At 41.5% G+C, this 20,904-nt stretch overlaps 1 protein-coding gene across 4 annotated transcripts in view; it reads right to left on the bottom strand.

Annotated features, from left to right (window-relative positions):
• Positions 1-20,904, bottom strand: part of prickle2b (prickle homolog 2b) — a 119,247-nt gene that overhangs the window by 24,445 nt on the left and 73,898 nt on the right. The window contains exon 1 of one of the 4 annotated variants that reach the window (XM_074618234.1): positions 2,247-2,695. The exons of the other annotated variants lie outside the window; for them this stretch is intronic. The gene's annotated coding sequence lies outside the window, so the exon portion shown is untranslated. Of the gene's footprint in view, positions 1-2,246; positions 2,696-20,904 lie in introns of those variants that run through there. 4 annotated transcript variants of the gene reach the window in all.

The raw sequence follows: 20,904 nt of genomic DNA, 5'->3' as shown, positions 1-20,904 counted from the left end.
GTTGACTTGTTCCATAAAAGTGACACTACTTTGGATGGGAACAGTGGGAGTCATGGAAGGGACAGGCTTCCAAGACAACCTCAGTACAGACTTCAGACCATAATCAGACACTGGTAACACAGTGTTAACCAACAACATCATATTAAAAGGCTTTGGTCTGCTGGCTTATGGTTATGGTACAATTTTAGGAGAAAATGTCTGAGGAAATCCTTCTAGGAATTTTATTGGAATAATATGTTGACTTTTCTTTCTTGTCAGTGAGGGAAAAAAAGCAGCACTGAATGGAGTACTGATTTTTTTTTTTTTCCAGAAGCAGTTGTGGATGTCAGAAATACTGTTGATCTGGCGTTGAGGCTCCTGTCAGCTCGGTTAATGTTTGGTCTGAGTAGCCCAATGATACTGCAGTCAGCTGCTGAAGCCACATTACTCATTATGCCCCCCAGTCAGTCCATTCATGTGCTAATCCAGTGACCCTTTACACTGCTAAAAAGTAGCCATCTAAACGGGTCAATTAGCCTGCATTGAGTCTTGTAATGTTCCTCTTTAAAATAACTGCCACTATGCCACTTGTTTCCAATGCAGTTTGCAGCAAACTCAAGGACATTATTAGAGCCTTTTTAAATATGAAGACTCAAAACAATGACAGTTGATAGGAGAACCATCAGTTGATCTGGAAATATTTTACAAAGGCATATTTATTTATCTGTTAATTTACTAAGCAATCCAAATAATCCATATGGCACAGAGTGTGAACAACAAAGCTTAATTAAACACTTATAATAATAATTTAATCTACTAAATGTACCAATTGTAGGACCTAGATTTATTGTTTACCCCTTACATCTACATATGTATTTATGTCGTGACTTCAATCAGTTTGCACTTTCAAAATAAAAGCACCATTGTCAAACGGTTTGGGACCTTATATGGCTTAATTAAATCATTCTAATAATATTTTTATTTACTAAATTTACATATTGTCGAACCTTATTTTTATTTATTTTTTACCCCATACATCTACATATGCATTTATGTCATGTGACTTCAATCAGTTTACATTTTCACAATAAAGCACAATTGTCAAACGGGTTGGGACATTTGGCATTATTATATTTTATTTTACTAAATTTACATATTGTAGGACCTAATTATTTTTTTTTTAACCCATACATCTACATAATGCATTTATGTCATGTAACTTCAATCAGTTTACATTTTCAAAATAAAAGCACCATTGTCAAACGGGTTGGGACATTATTTGGCTTAATTAAATCGTTATAATAATATTTTAATTTACTAAATTTAAATATTTTACAAAAGCATATTTATTTATCTGTTATTTTACAAAGCAATCCAAATAATCCATATGGCACAGAGTGTGAACAACAAAGACTTTCTGGCTGGAAGGAGCACAGTAGCTTGACCATTGCGCCACAGGGGGTGGGTGGGGGATATATAAAACACGTCTATAGAGGGAGAGAGCTACAGTGCAAGTCCGACAACTCTGCATTCTGGAGGCTATTTACATCCAAATAGTCATGAATGAGCAAAGTGACCCAGAAGAAGAAGGTGAAAACTTAGTTAAAATAGCCCACTGACTTTAATAGTTAGTCCTTTGGCTACTTTACGCAGGCATTTCTTTTTTTTATACTTTATTTTTTCCTTTTTTTCAAGACTGTTTTCATATATGCAATCCACTGTCTTAACAGTCTATAAACCAACTTTGAAGTAGATGAGCTTACTAGACAAACCCATCAAGTACACTTAGATAGAATACAACCTCAACATTCAAAACCACACAACAAAACCAAAGAAAAGAAATAACAATAATAATAATAATAATAATAATAATAATAATAATAATAATGACAAAAAGAAAGAGTAGAGTTAAAGAGATAGAAATTCTATTTTTTTATTCTTATTTCATTCTAACGTTTTTATCTATTCTTTTGTTATTATACTGTTTAACTTGCACCAACAAATCCAAAGCAAATTCCTAGTGTATACCTCTTACACCTGGCAATAAACACGATTCTGAAAAAAACAAATCAACAGAGCAAACAAAAAACAACACATACGCACCCATTTCAAAGAGAGAGTAAAGAGATTTAAGCTCAATTTCATTCCCAGATAGTGACTCGGTTCTCTGCACCGTTACGCATTAAAAGCTCCAACTTGGATCGTGCGTCGCGCTGCAAAAACGTCTCCAAATGCAACATAAACACGGTCAATAATCAGCTGCTTACCTTCTTACAAACTGCGGCGGAGTGCAGCCATAGTCCTGACCTCGGTGCTGCTGGTTGTGGTTTTAAAATGCGTCTTCCTCATCGCAGAATTTGTCACACAAACTCCAACCAACACCACACAGCCTTTTGTCAAAACCCCCCTCAGCTCTCTGCGCAAACACACTCACAGAGAGGAGTTCAGCAAAATGAGGAGGAGAAAGCGGAGAGCCAAAGTGCGTAAAAAGTGCGTAAAAATCAGATCCCCGTTTACAGATCCAAAACAAAGAGCTCAGACTCCCGACGATATGTTTGAAAATCCAAATGAATAAGACAGAGATCTCCCAGTAGAAGGTGGAGAGAGTTACTGCTGAGTGAAGGAGATCTGAGCGGACTGTCGCTGCGTAAAGAAGGCAAAGGAGCGCTGGAGCTGCTCCTCTCGCTGCTGACCGACTCACTGAACAGCAGCTTTAATCCTCCACCGGTGGCAAGTGCGCATAAAGCACACGCTCGCTTCCGGTTCGTATTTTCACAATAAAAGCACAATTGTCAAATGGGTTGGGACATTTGGCTTAATTAAATCATTATAGCCTAATAATAATTTAATTTAATAAATGTACCAATTGTGGGACCTAATTTTATTTTTCACCCCATACATCTACATATGCATTTATGTTATGTAACTTCAATCAGTTTGCATTTTCACAATAAAAGCACCATTATCAAACGGTTTGGGACATGTGGCATTAAAATAATATTTTAATTTACTAAATTTACATATTGTAGGACCTAATTTTATTCTTTTAACCCATACATCTACATATGCATTTATGTTATGTAACTTCAATCAGTTTGCATTTTCACAATAAAAGTACAATTGTCTAACGGGTTGGGACATTTGGCTGAATTAAACCATTATAGCCGAATAATAATTATAATTTAATTTAATAAATTGACCAATTGTAGGACCTAATTTTATTCTTTTTACCCCATGCATCTACATATGTATTTAAGTTATCTAACATCAATCAGTTGGTATTTTCACAATAAAAGCACCATTGTCAAATGGTTTGGGACATATTTGGCTTAATTAAATCATTATAATAATATTTGAATTCACAAAATTTACATATTGTAGGACCTAATTTTATTTTTTACCTGATACATCTATATATGCATGTATGTTATGTTATTTCAATCAGTTTGCACTTTCAAAATAAAAGCACCATTGTCAAATGGTTTGGGATATTATTTGGCTTAATTAAATCATTATAATAATATTTTAATTTACTAAATTTACATATTGTAGGACCTTATTTTATTTTTTTTTTTTTACCTCATATGTCTACATATGCATTTATGTTATGTAACTTCAATCATATAAAGTCCTATAGCTATATAATAAATATTTAAAATAGTTTCTTTTAACAAATTAACAGAACGCAAAGGGAGTGTGTTGCAAAGCTCAGCCAAGCACACTTAGTCTGCTGAAGAAGACCATGAGATGTGGCTGAAAGCTCTGGAAAAAAGATAAGTTGGCCTTGAATTAAGATTTTACTATTTCTTTTTTAATTAAACTACAGTGTCCAAGGTCAATAATAAACTTTAACACTTTAATTATAGAGAAATCCACTAGTAAGATTTTGATGTCTTTGACTTTCAGAGCTTAAAGAGCGTCTTGCAGGTTGTTGTTTTTTTATTTTTATTTTTTTACTAAATTCATGCTTAAAAATTTGCTGAAAATTACCATTTGAAAAGGTAATGCAGGTTTTTATGTTTTACAAGAAATTAGGGCAGACATTTAGAGGGGAGCCGTTTTGAGCAGTGCTTCTAAAAACGCTCTTTTTAAAAAAAGGTTTTAATGTCCTAGACACCTTCTTTATGAACCTAGGCTCCATGAAGATGTGATTTTCTAACCTTCCAGACAGCCGTTGGCTTCTATTCATTTCTGTACAGAGTAGAACTCAATAGTCAATTAAAACCCCTTATACAGTATTTCAAAGCTTTTGTTTCAAGGCAAAGTCGCTTACTTCCTGTCTTACTCTCTGGTTGACTTGACACACACACACACACACAGGCACACACACACGCACACACACACACACACACACACACACACACACATAGACACCGACCCTTCTGCACCCTCCTCCCTGCATGCTAATATCCCGGTGTGATGTCAGCAAGTCAGCGTCCCAACATTGGTGTAATTAGCAGCGTGAATGACTGCTGTTCTGGAGTGATTTGCATGTGAATTAAACCACTTCCCCGAATCAACTGGCCCAGGACAAGAAGAGAGAGAGAGAGAGAGAGAGAGGGAGGAGAGAGGAGCTGCAGGGCGCTGACCTGCATGGGGAAATGGGGAGGTGAACCCCTGTAAACAAAACACTGCTGTTTAACATAAGAAACGGACATTGGCTGGAGAGAGGACAAAAGGCTTACAGACCAATGAAAATCCACTGAATCAAAAACGAATGTAAAGCCAGTTTTGTAGGATCTTAAAACTCCAGTAGCCTATTTTTCACAGTGCACCTATAGAGTGCTACAAGAATGAGTCCTATAACCTGGAAATTAGTTAGCATTTTAACACTGCCGGTTCCCTCGTCTAGAAGTCAATGGGTTATTTGAATGGGTTTTTAGTGAGATGCCTGAATTAAGGTCTGTGGTTAACACAAGCTGAGGAGATTTTAACGTTTTGTTCTCCGACATAAGATACGTCAGTAAATATCCCACTTTATGTTTTAAAAAAGGTGTGTTGCAAACAAATGATTGGCTAAATGATTGCGCTCTCGTGCTCAAGCTTTCGTTGTGTAGTATGTTTATAGCCTAACGTTAGCTTTTTACTTCTGTCGATTGCATTCACGCTTCAAAACTCATAAAAGTGGTGTTAATTTGTGTAGATTATCTTGCTGAACAAAACTTGTAAGTATCATAAACATGTCATTGCCACAGAGCTTATTTTCTGCAACAATCCAAAACCCAATGGAAAAATCCCATCAGCTTTTTGTCGAGGGAAGCATGGCGATGCTAACTTCCTGGTTGGCCTACAAAAATACGTCATCCCTGCACCACTCTATTGGGTCCATTAGTGGCTTTTAGGCTGACTTATTTTTATTGTTGCTAAAGATCATTAACAGAGGACAGAGCAGACTATAATTATATACAGTATAGGCTAATTTACTACCATTACCATCTATGTATTTGTTATTAGGCTATTTGTTATTATATTATTACGAGTAGAAAATGCTCTAGTCTCTAGTCTAACACTAACACTACTCTAGTCTCTAGTCATGTGAAGCATTTTGTCACTTCTGCTTTGAAAAGCGCTTTACAAATAAAGTTTACTACCCACATTGATATGATTATCTGACCAAAATACTATCAGCCACGAGGAAATTAAAGCAGGGGACTGATTTATATGATCACCACGTGGAGTCAGTTAGCTCAGCTATTAGCAAACAACATAAACAGCACCAACAGATTGCCACCATCTCAGCTATTTTGGTTCTTTCTGAATCTCTCGAACACTCACACGACAATAAGCACTGTGATGCTATTTCTCCTCTCTCGTCCCTACAATGAGCGGTAGGAGTGTTAAACAACGTCCCACTGCTGCTCCTCATTTGCATATTTGTGTTACGTGTCGAGAAAAATGGAAAAACGGGCCAAAAGTTTTCTGGCAATCAAAGCTGAACAGATTTGTAGAAGATTTCAAAAGGCGACTTGGAGGATGGATGGAAGAGAGTAATTAAATCAAGATTTGTGTATATCTTTTTTCCCCAAAGTGCCCTGCTGCTGCCTGTTGGCCAAACACACGGTAAAAAAGAAATGCGGAAAGGAATATAAAAAAACCGTGCTTTGACATAATGTAAAGCTGCATGAGGAAGATTTTTGCTGAACGACCTCCTCGGGTTTTAAGGACAGTGCTGCAGTCTCTTTTCTCCTTTCAGGAACTGTTCCCCTGGAGTCCGACTACTGCTTTTCTCTTTTAGTGAAAGCCGTCTTTCTGTCCTGGATTCTCCTCTCACACGTGGCGGGGCGACTCTCGCTATGACTTAGTCTCATACATGAGAACATATAATCGCGGCCCCCTTTTACAAACACAAGAATATCAATTACAGCTCAGGCTGTACTTACGGCCTATCCACAAGCTTTTACGAGGAGCCCTAAGTGACAGTGTCCTCTGCTCGCAGCGACCGCAGAACGGGTCAACTGGTTTGGGGCCAGCCATTTACCCCAATAAGTCATTCCCTTTTCCCCAATAAACTGTTCCTCGACCTGCGGGGAGCCGTTTTAAATGCCACGAGGGGACTGAATAAAAGCATAGAGGCCAGCTTGGGGGACATACCACAGATAGCAATGCCTGCATGGACTCCTGGCATGCACCGAGAGCCTCCGCTTGGTAATTTTAGACAGTGAGCCAAACAGGTTTACTCCCTTCCGAAGCATGCATAAGCATATTGAGGTTTTTGTCTCTATCAAAGCACAGGATGAACGATATTGTAAATACATGTTCCCCCTAGGCCGGGAGCCCTATCTGAAGTATGCGAGAAAGTTGTATGATCTTATCCGACAAGAACATTATTCATATCTCACCAGGGAAGGAACTGAATTATATACCGCATGATGTGGTCAGAAAAACACTCCCGATAAATCAATGCCTTTATCTCGATTTGAATTGTAGCCAACATCCCAACATGGCCTCCTCATCTTTATTTCTCATCTGCTTTTTTAGGAACACCAGTCTCCTCTCCTTTCATGTGGCAAATGCTGATGGCTATCACTCTAGAGTCAACACACGAGGCAGCTGGGACTCACCCCAACAGCTGATAGCTCAGACATGTTTGGGAGGGAGGGAGAGAGCCGGCTTCCTCTCCCATATAGCTTCTCTATCCCACTGCTGCAGAAGGTTTCTTAAGCTAATGTCTACTACTACTACTCTAAGTATTTACACTGCCAAGAATCTGATCCACAACTGGCTACTGAACTGTGTTGCAGCCCCTTTAAAGCAACTGGTCTAGAACTGAGGCAGCCATGATTTTTATTGCAGGGTAATATCATCACAACATATCATTCCTCTGCAACCAGACCTGTGTTCGGCAATGAGAAGGAGTTTGACTGGACAAAAAGAAAGAAATCAAAGATGAATCGTAAAGAAATAAAAGGTTTACAGATGGGTCAAGATTTGGTCTCCAGAAGCAAGAAGCAGATTGTTAACAAGTTGAAGAAAAACTTCAATAAATGCAACCATTCCCGCACCGTTAAGGTGCCAGCATGCCTTAAAGAGAGGTGCTTGTTGGGGCGCTAATGTTGGATTAATGCCTGACGCCAGGGGTTCATGGAAGTCCTGCTGTAGATACCACTGAGCCTACTGACATAGCCACCATGCAGCTATGGTGTAAGCCCTTAATTCACAACTATAATGAATAACTATGGGTCTGACTACCCAGGAGACTGGTGTTCGTGTCCCGTTTGAAACCAGAAGTCAACCTTGACTTATTTGTGATGTAACTTCTGTACTTAACGTTACTTCCGTAGTTATTTTAACCCAAATCATGATCTTTCCCTAAACCTAACTAAGTAGTTTTGTTGCCTAAACCTAACTAAGTTGTTTCCTGTGAAGACTGAAGTTTATTTTGGACAGACTGTATCCATATAACGATCAAAAATTGACTGTTGTTGAGGATAAGGTGACTATTTTGTCACTTGAGTCATGAATCCCAGTTGGGATTTGGTGGTGAAGGTAAGATTTTCACCTCGCCATCGAGTGTAGTCTCTCAGGACGACTATAAACACCTTTGAACACTTGGTCTTTGTTCGTTCCAAGCATAACCGAGGCTAAACACAGACCAACAAATCAAGCGACCGGGGCGTTAAACTCAGTGAATGGCACATTGGAGATGATGGGGAAGTTGTTGCCAGCCACCGCAGATAATCCTGGTGAGTTTGTTTGCTTATACCTGCTGTTGGATAACGGCCCTCTCGCTACATTAAGGGTGTAATGATTCATGTGAACACTCGCATCCAGTTACAAAGAAGAGGAAGCGGCTGCCAGTTAGTATAAAGGTTCGCTGGTTTTCCCAAGCCATTCAGTGTCATTCTGAAGACACACTGACCTCCCCTCTACTGTGAACTAGCAGTACTTTGGCCAAACTACTCTGCCCAGAAAGCAGATTTAGTGTGACACCAGACCGGGGGCTCTCCACCCAAAAGCCCCTCTGTACCCATGTTCCCAGCAGATAAGTGGCCATTATTCACCCCGTGTTGAACATTAACTGGATTAATTCTGCGCGGGTTGAGGGGTGAAATTGTATTTGTCCAAAGGGAGGGAAATGGCAAGGAAATGAGAAGAGTAGCCAGCTTGGCTGAAATTCTAATTAGCTCGGGGGTTCGTTAGCACACAAACTCAACTCTTACTGCAAAGTCCTCGCTGGTGCAGAGGCCTGGGTAAGCCATTAAGCCACAGAGGGGGAAAATAGAGAGAGAAAAAGAGAGAGAAAAGGGGAAGAAAGAAAGAGTATGGACACTTAGTTTCACGCATAAAAGGCCCAGGGCAAGGAGGTGACCTTGTGGAGTCACTCCTCAAGGGGACCGGAGCTATTTTTTGCCCCTCCTGGCCCACTTACACAAGGGCTCTTCAGCACAGAGGAAAAACACACTCCAAGCCCTCCACCTTCGTCTGTCCATTAGACCATCCATCTCCACTGTAGACAGCGCTCTCCAGGGCGACGCTGCTCAGTTTCCAGCGTGCTGTGCCCAACAACGGCGGTTTGTCAATGAGCTTTTCTCAGCCGTACTGTACATGTGGATTCTGATTCAAAACATAACTAGGTCATGCGCTGGTTTGAAAAAAAAAAGGAAGAGGGAGGAACAGTAGAGAAATATTGTAGTGGGACGCAGTGGGATGTGGAGGAAAGGCAAACAAGAGACATTGAAAAGTGAGTTTTGACATTCCTGTGTTCGTGCCTTAGAAATATAGAGACATTTCAGCCCGTTCTCATTCCCAGGGCGTCTAATACCGACACTTTGTCACGGCCGTTGGCGTTCGATACCGCCGCACAGTAGGAGACGCACCGGCCATTCCATTAACTACAATGTAAACCCATCCGCTGCAACAGTAAATGTTCCAAGAAAGTGCGGTGACGTAGTTTAAAGAGCAAAAAGACACACCGGGCGGGCAGGAGGGGAGGTGGATGGGTCCAACAAACACAAGGCTTTCATCCAAGAGACCGCTGTTCATGTCCCGTGCATCACGTTACAATCAGCTGTTAGTTCGTGACCCGTGTTCACAACGTTCAGTGTCATTTTCACTTTACAAACCTAGTAGTTTTTAGCCCAACTATGTAGTTCTTTCCTAAACCTATAGTGGTTTTGTTGTCTAATCCTAAAGTGACACCAAGGGTTAACATAAACGTTATCGCATTGCGGTAACGTGCGGTCAAGCCAGCCGTCACTCTCATCTCCGTGGTCAAATCGGCTGACGCTACAACTGTAGAGCACCCATATACTGATATTTATGTTAATGCATTCAAACGGCCCCGTTGGAGCCGACCATGGATGTATAAAGAGAACGGAGCTGACGGGAGAGCTAGCGACGGACTTGGCGAAGTTAGCAGAAGTATACCCGTGTGACTATGTAAGGTGTTAACAGCAGGAACTTTATTTACAAACATATGGAAATAAGATTGATTGGATTATATTCACCAGAAATATAAAACCTGTTACATGTCCCTTATAAATTAAAAAGGAAATACCACTAAATTGTGAGGGAAATGTCTTTATTCCTTGGTTTTTTGGGTTGCTGGAAAAAAAATTATAAATAATTCCTGACAATGACTGATATATTTGACTTCAGGACCTCTCTGACTACATAGGCCTACATGCTGAAAATCAAACATTCTTACTATGTCTAGTGTTAAAAAAGAAAAAAAAAAAAGAAATCGCAATAAATTGTAATATCGAATCCCAATACTTGTAGAATCGCAATACATATGGAATCAGCACCCAAGTATTGTGATAGTATCAAATCGGGAGATAGGTGTATCGTCCCAGCCCTAGTAAACGTGTAGTAAATTTAAGCCCAACCATGTTGTTTTTCTCCTAGACCTAACAAAGTGGTTTTGTTGCCAATCCTAAGAAAGTGTATTTGTTTAATTCACAACATTAAGCACATGTTTACTGCGACCGAAAAGTGACGCAGAGGGGACTGACAAAGAGTCAGTATGTGACGAGTTGGGATGAGAACATGTTGGACATTTAGTAGATAATATCTAGCTTTCTGAGTGCTCAACTCTCCCATCTGTGCTGAAAACTAATCTTTAAAAAATGTTGTCAAGTAATGCACAAAAACCTCTCATTTCTCTCCCAGCAACACATAAAGCCACAGCTCTGATGCAGAATGATCTCGTGGCTCCATGAATGAACCACCCACCTCCGAACCTCCCACATTCAGCACCCTGCAGCACATTTCTCTGACTCAACTCTCTCATTCAGCCTCCACTGATGTTCCTCTTCCTCACCTTGTCATCATGACCCAGATGAGTGGTGTGGGTGTTCATACTGATTTGCTGACTCTCTCTCTATCTATCTCTCTCTCTCAGTGTGGGTTTTTGTTTCATTCACTACATCGCTCCATCAACTAAACCTCTTCTGACTTTTATTTCTGGTGCTCCTTCTGTAACAAATCACCTTGCAGCCCTCGCCCGTGGCTACAATCACATGCTGACTGACCAGATGTTCCATCATTAATAATGAATATTTGCATACTCATTAGCCGGACCACAATTGCGGGGTGGCAGCCGCAGTCTTGATATATGATCTTGACCACGTATTTTCAGAAGGCAAGCCAACACAAAGGCCTTTATGTGGAGTTTGAGGGTTCATATATGCACTGTTCTTTGTTAAGAAGCCAGGCGAAACCGATATATATCCAGCTGGGGTGAGAAAGTGCATCAAAAGAAACACATGTTGAATGTGTATTTGGCTGGTAAGCCTCTGGAGCAGGCCTGATGCTCAGTAGGTTTTTGGTACGTCCATGAGTTTTAAATCTGGAGATAAAATGCAATAAAAGTAAGGAAAAAGAAACAGAGGTTTTGCCAGGTAGGAGCAGAGAAACATGGGGGTGAATAGTGAAATAGTAGGTGCAAAAAGTCTTTGCCATAGTGATCTAAACAGTCTGTATTTGTAAAAAAATGCTCTATGCCAAGGGTTCGGTTTGAACTCCACTTTCTCCAGAGCTCTACCATAATGGTTTATGCTCAAACTTTTAGTTAAATAAACCCCGACACTCAGCTACGCCACGTTTAAATATTTAGCTTTAGGGGACGTTGTTGGTAGAGCAGCGACAGACAGGATCAGTCCATCAAACAGAGTTTGGCCTGAGGGCGTTCGATCCACTTTGGAACAAACTAGAAAAAAATGTACATGTGTTGAGGTAAAACTACACCAGAAGTTTGGTTTGCAATTTGCAACACGATTCAACAGGATGGAAAATAAAAGATTCTTTCAACACTAAACTGGACGTCTGAGTTTCCCCATCATGAAACCAGTCTGTGTTTATGTGTGTGGCTTTTTGGTAAAATAATTAATAGCAACAAAACTACATGAGTCATGATAGTCAAGTATACCCTCAGGTTTAATTTGCTCTATTTATACCGTACCTACAGACTGGCTACAAGTGGTAACGCGTTTGTGATGGGAAGAGCTGCGCTGGCATTGTTCAAAGCATTTTAATCTTTCCATGAGGAGCGTTTAATTAGCAACTGGAACTTGAAGGGCGATTTTGCTTCCTATCAATGCACACACACACAGACGTACAGACAGACACAGGTCTACCCATACAGGCTACACTGGATACAGGGCCTGTAAAACGTGTACAACGTGTGCATTTTGTTTAAACACCTGTAATGTTCTGATGGTTCACAAAAATCTGATCACATTTAAAGTCCCTGAAAACTTGGTTTTAAATCGTAAGTATGTCTCTATAACATTAACCATTCAATACTCAGTAACTAAGCAACAATTACAGTTAAAGTTTGAAAATGCAAGTATTATTTATCAAGAGTTAAAAACTCAGATAACCTGCTTCATCAGGACTGTTCAGGTTTGATCTGTTTTGATTGACAGCCTGGAAACAAAGAAATAACAACGACTTCATCAGATTTTGAACAGATTGAAATGTTGCTAAATACTGACTGGTGCGCAAAAGTACGTGACATCTATAGACTGTATATAAGAAGTGGACGTAGTCACCATGATGTCACCCATTGGTTTTTGAACTACGGTTTTGAAGCCTCGAGTTCGACATTTTGTCTGTCACCATCTTGTTTTTTTTGCAACCAGAAGTGTCACGAGAGGGTGGAGCTAAGCACAACCGAAGGCTCAATAAGACATTTTTAGGTGCCCAAAATATTATAATTAACTTTCATGAACTGAAAACACACTGTGAAAGGGTTAAAGTTGTACAAACACGGACAACTCCCAGACCGGACAACGCCGTGGTAGCGACCTGTCAATCACAAGGTAGCCACGCCCTAAAGCATACCCTGCTTTATGGTCTATTTGACTCTAAATGGGACCATAATTTACTAAATGAACATCATGCTGTATTGAAGAAGACTTGAAACTAGTGATTGAGACCATGAACTCATGTTTACAATGTTTACTGAGGTAATAAATCAAGTGAGAAGTAGGCTCATTTTCTCATAGACTTCTATACAATCAGACTTCTTTTTGCAACCAGAGGAGTCGCCCCCTGCTGGCTGTTGGAAAGAATGCAAGTTTAAGGCACTTCAGCACTGGCTTCACTTTTCAGACCCGGAGGTTGCCGTCTGGTGACATCACATTTTCCCTACTGAGCCCCGCCCACTTCAAATCAGTCAGAAGAGCACACACAAAAACACAGAAATCTCTCATGTGTTGTTTACATGGTGTTCATATAAAACCACATTGCTATTAATAATAAACTCATTGAGAAAGTAGGTTTTCAGGGCCTCTTTATTTATTTCATTAAAATGCTGCTTTGCTGTAGCTTTTGTGCCCTCACAGATGACCTCATGGCAGAAAGTTTCACTAGACAGAAACACCCAAACATACACAATGCTATATGGGAGGGGAGAGCCTTCCCCTCCCTCTAGTTCAATTTGCCCCTTCTCACCCCAATAATCCAGCTCGGAGCGTTTCAATAGATATACATCTCTTGGGGCGACTGTGTTTATATACAGCCGGCCTTCGGAGAAAGGAAGTAAATGAGTTGTACGAGAAAGAAACAGATAATCTCTGGATGAGGTCATGTGTTAGTCTAAATAATGAACAGATGAATCTGAAAGAGGAAATAAGGAGATTAAACTCAAATCGGATTCAGACTAAGCAAAAAAAAAAACGGAGTCACTTAGCTAATAGACTAATAAAACCACACAGAACATATTCTGAAAGCCGACGAGATTCTTCAAAGGTCGCATTTGATGCAATAGCAGTGTTTCATCTTGAAATGATCCCTCTCAGTCAGGTTTAGGCAATTTAATTTCTCCCTATTTCATCTTGTTACACTGTTTACCCTAACAAAGGGGGATGGATGATGAGCAGATCACACACACACACATACAACACACCATGTCCATGTCAATAAGGCCACACAGCCCTCTCCCCATAGCATCTTGAGGGGCTTGTGGAGATTATGGATTGGAGGAGAAATTGCTATTTCCAGGACGTGACAGACTAGCGGTGTGTTTCATCACTGGGCCGATAGAGACGGTGAGACCCGGGGCTTTATTGACTGATCGCTGCTGAGAGCTGAGACTGTAGGCAGCAAACACACACACAAGGACAGACAAGGCTGTGGAGAAGGCACGGGAGGAGGAATGAGTCACACTGAGCGATCCACACACGCAGACAATCCCATTAAACAACTTTTATCAAAGCGAGGTCAAACTTTCAGAGTCAGCAGCAGCACATCTGCGAGCAAAGAGTTTCACTCAGTGGGCAACCTTCGTGTCTGAAAAGTGAAGCCAATACAGAAGTGCCTTAAAATTGCATTCTTCTATTAGCCAGCAGGAGGCGACTCCTCTGGTTGCAGAAAGAAGTCTGATTGTATAGAAGTCTATGATAAAATGACCCTACTTCTGACTTGATAACCTCAGTAAACATTGGAAAACATTGGAAACTGTTTGGAAAAGGGGCAGGATGTTTAAAACAATACTTGGCAGATGATTGGATGAACCATCTGTCAATCAAACTAACGAAAACAGAACTAACTCAGTGCCGTACTTTACTCTTCTTTCAATGAATAAATACTCTCCAGTTCTGATATAACTAATGCTCTGGATCTGCGCTAACCTCTTCAGGAGCCGCCATTGTTGTTCAGAACATACAATCGCCTCTCCGGGTCTCACCGGGTTTCATTCTACGTGTCCACAGGATCCGTCATTTACACGCTTCCCATGCAAATCAGGGTCATACGGCACGATTCACCACCACGGAAAACTCCTAAAAACTTTTAAACTTGCCATTGTCGATCTAAAAATTTAGACAGATTCAGCAACTACATGGCTTATTTCTCACCTTAAATGATTTTAGAAACACATTTAGGTGAACTATTCGTGTAATACAAAAGAAAAAAGTTTCCAAACGAGCCGCCATGTTGGTTCCGGTTTGAAAGATGGGACCACCACGTTTGGCTGCAGTAGCTCCTCACAGGACACTGATTGGTCTGTTGTCTGGCGAGCTGAACACAAACGCATTACTTGAAGCCTGACAAGATGGATTTTCATATGACAAATCCAGCTGCCATGCAAGGTTACTTAGCTCCCCCTCTTGTGTCATTTCTGGTTGCAAAAAAACAAAATGGCAACAGCCAAAATGCTGAACTCAAGGCTTCAAAACGGCAGTCCCCAAACCAATGGATGACGTCACGGTGACTATGTCTACTTCTTATATACAGTCTATGCTTTCAGTCCATCACTTCTGGTGCCCTTTAAAATGCACTGTAGGCTTGTTTTGAATACCAGGTTCTTCACAAGATAGTCACACATCGACGTCTTTATCCATCTTTAGCTTTTTCTTCACCCACTTCATTCCCCACTTACTGCTGCTCCCCTACGTTCCCCATTTAAAGCACGGCCCATTAGGAAGCAGTGAGAGAGAGCAGTGCCCCAAGAGAAACTGAATCACCCCGGCCCGCTGCTGTTTACACCAGACCCGGCCTGCTGCTTGAGCCGCTGTTTATTTGAACTGTGAACCTCCATGTGAAGTGTGTGTGAAAGGAAAAGTGTAAGCGTGTGTGTGTGTGAGAGAGAGAAAGAAAGAGAGAGCATGTGTGCTGCGTAGGGCGAGGGGGAGGGAACGGTTCCACACAAAACCCAGTGTTTTCGCCCTCCGATTTCTTTCACACCTCTCTTAACACGTTTTTCACAGCGTATTTATTCGCCCCGCGGGCTCCTGGCGCTCCTCGGGTTCTCCGGGGCCACAGACGGGCCTCTGTGCTGCAACACTCAGGCACAAGGAGCCCGAAAAACAGACCTCGTACACCCCCCGTGGAGCTCCAGACACAATAACGTCCTTCTGCTGACCCGCATATGACATCACAGCCTGGTTCTCACACATTCACATATGCTCACACGCAGAAAACATACAGACACTTATGCCATGTAGCGTGCACACAGAGGCGTGCTAGTGAGCAAGAATGCATGCAATTGTATGCTTATTTTGTGCGTATGGAACTCTTGAGTTGACACACACGCACACACACTGGGGAACAGTAAGGTTAGTGTGGGATCGGTTGAACTATCCAAGGCCAGAGCAAAGGATAAGAAGACCTCAGCATCAATGAAGCCACTGTTTAAAAGGTGCAGACTGACTGGAGGAGCGACGAGGAATATGAAAGACTGCCAAGTATTCAGAACAAGGACACACACTGAGGAGACACACATATACACATGAAACAAGAACATATAATATACACAAACATGTGCACAAAGAGCTGGGTTTATCTAAATCCAGGTTGAATGTATTGAACATAGAGGTAGACGGATTAATCGGTTTGGCCGATTAATCGGTGCCAATAGGACGTTCTACAAACTACTGGTCTCCGATAGTGGCCGATGCCTGCGCAGCCATGGAGGCTCCACACATAAAGTCAAGGTAGAGGAGAAGAAAAAAAAATCTCCCTCGAATATAAAGCAACACTATCAGCTCTTTGTCCACGATACAAAACAGGCAGACAGGGAGGAAAAGAAATCATTCAACGGTGACTTACTTATTGTACCAATTTGGCGTTCTCTCTTACAAATAATCCAGCCACATAACCATCTATTCATGAAATCAAAATGCACACTTCACACTTACCCCGGGAATATGCACGGACATTAATTATTTGTAAGAATGGTATTTAACAATGTAACGGGACGGGCAATGGAAGTAATCCTGGCCAGTCATACTGTAATGTCTCTGACACATCAAGCCGACGGTCGGCCGTCGGACTGTTTGTGGCCAATGATGTAATCCACCAAATCACACGTCAGGATATTCTCTTACAAATGATTAAATTCGGAATGACATAAAAACGGATTTATTAAAAACGGCGTATGCAAAAGTAGCTGACTAGGCTGCTGAAGAAGTAAAGAAGATATTGGACGATTGATCTGCTATCTGCTTTTTCCTGCTTCAAGCTATTATTACATCGGCTTTTAAAAATCCACCATCGCTCGACCTCTAGTTGAAAGACTGCATTTACCTATCTGTGGTATTTTTGGCTGGACCGCAGAGGGCTAACCCTACAAACGCAAAGTCTGTCTCTGAGTGACTGACTGAGTGATGAAGTTATACGATTGGTCGGCCAATTGTTGGAGTTTCCTCATTGGTTGTTGCTCTTTCAGGATGAAAAGGTGGGGAACAGTCCTTTAAGCAAATGAGCCTGTCCAGCGTGACGTGTCCAGCTCATGAAACTCGGACCAAGCTGTAAAACTAGGTGATCAATTCCAAAAATGAAATGAGATTCAGCAGTGGCATAGCCTATTTCTCTCTTAAAATGTTTTCAGAAGTAGATTTTGGTGGATTATTAGACGGAATAACAGAAAGTTTATGAGCAGGCAGCCATGTTGTGTCCTATTTGAAACGGCGAGCAAAAAACCAGGGACCAATCATGTGCATTCCACGATCGGGTACGTCACCATTTGAACGTCAAGTTGAGTAGAGCAGCGCGTCCCGTAGTGTCCTCGCCAGACCTGCTGGATATGTAGCGTTAGATTTAACATCATAGATATGACCACTAACTAGTTGTGTAACAATTTAGCCACAAATTCACAGACTGACCATACACGGTCCAGCCAGATACTCGGTTTTGAACGTGTCTTGATTTAAAGAGACTTAGCTGTTTCTCTTTCAGCTCTATTTATGTGTGGGTGGCTCTGAATTAGCTGCACAGGCGTCTCTGGCCATAAACATGTCATTCATTCACATGATCAAACTATCAAACTGACAATGAAGAAAAGATATAACATCACTCTTTTTTTTCCCATCAGATTCCAACGTGCGTGAGGCACGAACATATTAGAAGACCACAGGAGAAGTAGCACTCAAAGCCTGGTTTGAGTTAAAAGGATGACAAAGAAGAGATCATCAGCATCAGTCCCCTTAAGAATATAGTCACACATGCTCACTGACTTTCATGGACAAATACCCTTGCAACTGCTGAAGTGTGGAACAGCTAATCACTGTGTATCATACTTCTCGCCTCTGTTGCTGGGCTCCACATGTCTGCACATAAACACCGGCCAGGCAGAAACATACAGAGAGAGAGATAGTGCAAACACATGATGCTGCACAGTCATGCACTGGGCACGTGTGCACCAAACAGCACATGTGTGACACACATAAAACCATGCAAACAATCATATCGGTGTCTTTACAAGCTACCGTTTTCTCTAAAACTCATGCAAGCCCATCAGCTATGGGTGTAGCACAACAGAGAGACATATCTGTGAAAAGGCGCCGTCGATATATCATCTGTGTCTAATCACATCACAGCACTGCAGCTCAAGTATGTTTGGTGCCTGCTCTGGTATCTGGGGCAGCGTACCAGCCAGTTGAGTAAACTCTGGACAGGAAAGGCTCCTCTGTGTGTGTGTGTGTGTGTGTGTGTGTGTGTGTGTGTGTGTGTACAGTATCTGCATGCCAAGACTGTGCCAGCCACAAGACTGGTGCTGGCGTCAGAATGAATCACACTCAGCCTGCTATTCCTTCCCTGCAGCACACCAAGAGGTTAGCTGAGAGAGAGAGAAAGACAGAGAGATCATAAAAACAGATCATAAAAGCAACATCAATGGGTGATAGACCGGGCGAGAGAGGGAAACATAAAAGGGAGTGTGAAAAGCAGGAGGGCTTGTGAGACAAAGCTTGAGAGGGAAACACAATGAGGGAGGAAAAAAAAAACATGATGGGGAGGGAGAGCACGCGGTATCACCAAGCTCATCCATCTGCAGCCAAGCTACATGCCAATACATTCATGCATTCTCTGGAGTTGACCTATGGATTTGTCTAATTACTGGTTCACCTCCCATTGTATGTGAACAGTCCAGTGGCATATGTGGAGAACCAGTAGGCAATCTGACACAAGGCTGCTGCGATAGTATCAGCCAATTGAACGGGCAGAATCTCAAGACACTTATGGTAGTCCCATTAGTTGCCTGTGGCCATCAGTTAAGGCCCGCTCACACCAGCAATTAAAACATCCAAAATTCATGGAAAAAAAACCCAATTAATTTCAACTGAATCTCAGCAATCAGTAGATTCACTTGTGGGGTTGAAGTAAATTCAAGCAAATCTTTCACGTTGAGTTCAATATTGGTGAAAATGTTCATGCCAATGACCAATAAACTACTGACTGCGCATAACTTTGAGTTAATGGAGAACCAATATCCCACAAAATCAATTTGTATGTGTATCCACGAAATCGTGAACCAGGAGGTATAAAGAGCGACAAATGTCTCTTGGGGAGGAGGTCGGGGTGGATGTGTGGGTCAAAAAACTCCGGACTTTCACCTAGGAGATAATGTTTGTAGCCCGTATGAAACCAGATGTAAATGTTGATTTATTTGTCACGTAGCTTCCGTATTTAGGTTATGCCACTTCCGGAGTTAATTTAACCCAAACTATGATCTTTTGATGAACCTAACTACGTAGTTTTTGTGACGTAACTTCCATACTCAAGCTACGCCACTTCTGGAGTTACTTTAACCTAAACCACAATCTTTTTTAAACCTATCCAAGTTGTTTCCTATGAAGATGGAAGTTTATTTTGAAAAGACTGGAGCGGAAATTGACATGTGTGTCACGTGTTGCTGGACATTCGTAGGAAAACGCAAGAAACTCTTTGTTTGTATGAGAATACGTTGGTGTTGCACCATCCACTTGAATTTAACCTCCTCTGCTAGAGTATGACCTGCTCCACAGAATAAATAGTTTGTAGATATTTATGAGAGAGGAGTTGATGGAACAACATACCTCTTGAATAGTTAGCAGGCTGCCTAACTCTGGGAGACATTGTCCGAATGTTTTAAGGGCACTATATAGAGAATACTTTTACACGCTCAGAATTCTGACCCTCAAATGAAATGGTAGTCAGTAATTATAGTGTACAATATAGTAAATAGGGAGTGATTTTGGATACAGACTGGCCATGTTCCTGGCTGGATAGCGTGTTAGCGGGTAGCTCAACAGCCACAGTACATCCGAAACTAGTCTTGTGAGTAGTCCCTACACGCAGAACTTCACTTTCTGGTGTCGCCAGGTCTTAATCCCCCTGAGTCCTCAGTCAATACGGCCAATAGCGGGCTTCCAGCCTCAAAGCCGACCCCTTAATACAGAGACCTAGAGGCAACCTGGCTCTGATCTCTATTGATCATGAGCTATTTTGCATTTAACTGCTGTGGCTGACCCGGCTTGTCCATCTGATCCTCCAAAGGCCGCAGATCTCACCGAGAGATCAGAGCGCTGCCTCGCCATGCATCGTGACCTCTATTGATTACACATAAAAATCAACCGAGTACTTCAACGGATCCTTTTTTTGGGACAGACTTTCATTTTCTCAAACAATGTCTGATCAATGCTCTGGATGAGTCAGCAGGTTTACCCGAGAAGAATCACAAGCTTCACCACGTCGTAATTGGAAAATGAATAGATAGATGTGTAGACATAAACAATAGGTTATAAAAATGTCTCCCATGTTGGGAAGCGGATATGAGAGAGAGCACAATATTTGATGACAATGCACAGATCTCGGGGTGCAGACAGCGCAGCCCGAACAACACATGAACCCCTCGCATCTGGGACACATTTAGCACCCATGTGCAATGTATTACATATTTCTGGAAACGTAGCCACGCTCGAGTCTGTAATCTGTTGATGATGGGAGTTTTTTTTCCCTGTTGTTCATGGTTTGGTCTGTTGTAACCTCATCATGGTAAGCAAAGTTTCTCTGAGATGAGTTGACACAGAATGACTGAAGGGTGAAGAGAGGGGAGGGGAGAGCTGGATAAAGAAAATAGAGGTTTAAGAGAAGAAAACGTCAGATAGAAGTGGAGAGAATTTAACACTACTAAGCAGAAAATAATCAAATGCAGCTCTTCAAACCACCAGGCTCTTCACACTCCCAGAATTCTCAGCTGCAAATGACTGTTTTAGAGCAGAG

The sequence above is a fragment of the Sebastes fasciatus genome, chromosome 1, assembly GCF_043250625.1.
Source record: "Sebastes fasciatus isolate fSebFas1 chromosome 1, fSebFas1.pri, whole genome shotgun sequence".
Taxonomy (NCBI): domain Eukaryota; kingdom Metazoa; phylum Chordata; class Actinopteri; order Perciformes; family Sebastidae; genus Sebastes; species Sebastes fasciatus.
The sequence above is the reverse complement of the archived record's forward strand: the minus strand, read 5'-3'. Positions and strand labels throughout refer to the sequence as shown.